General features: G+C 36.0%; 1 non-coding gene across 1 annotated transcript; it reads left to right on the top strand.

Moving 5' to 3' along the window:
- Positions 1-570: 570 nt before the first annotated feature.
- On the top strand, positions 571-677 carry LOC131219627 (small nucleolar RNA R71). The gene has a single exon (XR_009158276.1). It is a non-coding gene; the product is annotated as a small nucleolar RNA R71 (small nucleolar RNA).
- The last annotated feature ends 1,956 nt before the right edge of the window (positions 678-2,633 follow it).

Genomic DNA, 2,633 nt, shown 5'->3' with positions numbered 1-2,633 from the left:
GGTTGTTGACTGCCAACTTGGAGGTGCGGTTGCATGGGAGGATTTCCAGATGGTCCTCCTTGTTGTGGTCCTTTTGCCCACGAGAAATTTGGATGTCTAGCCCACCATGGGTTGTATGTGTTCGAGTAAGGATCATTCCCAGATTTTTGAAAAGTGTTCATAGCATGAACTTGTTCAGAGAGAAGTTCTGGGAATGCTGTACCAGATGGACAAGACTGCATAGGATGGGCAGGACTAGAACATGTGGCATATGCCTCAACTTGAGCTGTTTGTGGTGGTCCATTATTTAATACCAGAGCATCAACTTTCTTTGTCAGGTTATCAAGCTTGGCGCTCAGCTCTGGCATGACTCCTATCTCATATATACCACCTCTCTTTTGTGGTTGGGGACTTCTGTCACCTCTATTTGAATAATCCCATTGCTGGGAATTTTCGCACAGGGTTTCAAAGAAGTTCCACGCTTCGACATCACTTTTGGTCATGAATGACCCTCCACTGGTGGCATCAACCATGCGACGGTTCTGTGGTGTCAGACCGTCATAGAAGTATTGAACTTGTTGCCACTTCTCAAAACCATGGTGAGGACATTTAAGAAGCAAGTCCTTCCATCTTTCCCAACATTCATGAAAGTGCTCGCCCTCTTTTTGTGTGAAGTTAGTAATTTCTCTACGGAGGGCATTGGTTTTGTGAACGGGGAAGAACTTGTTTAAAAACTTCTTAGACAGTTGGTCCCATGTAGTGATAGATCCAACTTCTAGAGAATTCAACCATGCTTTCGCCTTATCCTTCAAAGAAAAAGGAAACAAGCGTAGGCGGATCGAATCGTCTGAGAAGTTTTGGAACTTAAAGGTGGAGCAAATGTTTAAGAATTCTTTCACATGATGATATGGGTCCTCCTTGTCCAATCCATAAAAGGATGGCAACAATTGTATGACTCCAGGTTTAAGTTCAAAGTGTGCTGCCGTAGTGGTTGGCAACACTATGCATAAAGGCGCATTAAATTGGACAGGAGCTGAATAATCTTTGAGAGCTTTAACTTCAGTCTCATTCGCCATTTCAACAGGATTATTTCTCAATCTTTCACGAATTGTTCTTTCAATCTCAGGATCAACCGGTGCTAGTTCTATGTTCAGAGATCTACGTCCTAGCATAAACTATGTTATCAATATAAGAAAGAAAACTAAACTAAGATGCAACCTAAGATGAATAAGACTTAAAAGAAAAAAGTTATGAATTCCTGAAACAAGAAAAAGCTATGTAAACGAGAATTGGAGGGAAGAACCCGAGAAAAGGAGATGATGAATGTCTGAAGATTTGAGAGCTCCTCCTTTTGAAGATAATGTTATTTAGCAGCTTCCTTCCTCAATTCCTGTAAACAAAAAGAAAATAAAAAGAAATTAAAATTTCTAAAATAATGCTAGAAAAAATCCTAAGCAACGGTTAATTTCTAAAAAAGAAAGTTTGTAATCTTAGAAATAAAAACTAAGTTAGTTTCTAAAAAGGGAAAAAAAGATTTCTAAAACTAGAAAATAGAAAGTTACTTGAAAGAAGAATCAGAATCTAGAATTAGAAAATAGGAAATAAAATAAAATAGCCTAGAAATAAAAACTTTCTAAAAAAATAAAACCTTAATTCTAAAAATAGAAATTAGAAAAAGTAGAGAATTTAGAAAGAGATTACTAAATTAGCAGTTTATGTCAGGTCCCTACAAAACAGGAAATAGGTTAGCTTCTTAAAAATAAAAATTTAACCTAAAGTTAGTAAAAAAAAAAAAAAAAAAAACCTAAGACTATGAATTATGATAAGAGAGAATCTTAAATCCAATTGGACCGAAACAGTCCCCGGCAACGGCGCCAAAAAAAACTTGATGTTTTATTTAAACCAACACGATTTAAATGATTTTTAAACTCGCAAGTATACGAATCAGATGTAGATACGGTACGTATTACGAGATCATTCCCACGAGGACTGGTCGTCACAATTCAAATCTATGATTCTCTTTAACTAATCCAACAAATAATGGAATGAATTACTAAGCACAATTTTATGAAAAACAATTAATTAAGAACAGGGAAGAAAATTCAATCAGAGAGAGAGCACTACGACTTTCGAATCCACCCCTAATTATCCTAACCCTTATTTTGTCTGTTGATTCACCTTGATCTAGATTGATACCACTTAAATAGAGAAAGCATAATCTGTGTCCTTAATCGGGCATACAGACTGTCTAATTTAAGCAATGCCATGAATGACATATCCCATATCCTTGGTCGGGCATAAGGGATGTACAATTCATTAAAGCATCCTGTTTCTTCCTCTATAGGAAACCTGTTCTTGATCAGACACAAGCACCTATAATAAGCATCCAAACAACATCCATATATATACTTTAATCAAGTTCATAGATGGAGAAGTATAGAATTTAAACAATCAAGCCCACTTAGAGAAAGAAACAAATTAATTAATATTCAAAGTGAATTCAACCAATACAAGAACTAATCAAATTAGGGGCTTCATCTCAGCCCTAGCTGAAAGATTAGTGACCCATAAAATCCATCAAAAAGATTAAACAAAATTCATCAAAACAAAACACCAAACCAATCGATCTCTCTCTCTTCTTTCTTCTCTTTCTT

The sequence above is a fragment of the Magnolia sinica genome, chromosome 11, assembly GCF_029962835.1.
Source record: "Magnolia sinica isolate HGM2019 chromosome 11, MsV1, whole genome shotgun sequence".
NCBI classification, from domain to species: domain Eukaryota; kingdom Viridiplantae; phylum Streptophyta; class Magnoliopsida; order Magnoliales; family Magnoliaceae; genus Magnolia; species Magnolia sinica.
This window is presented reverse-complemented; position numbering and strand designations above follow the sequence as displayed.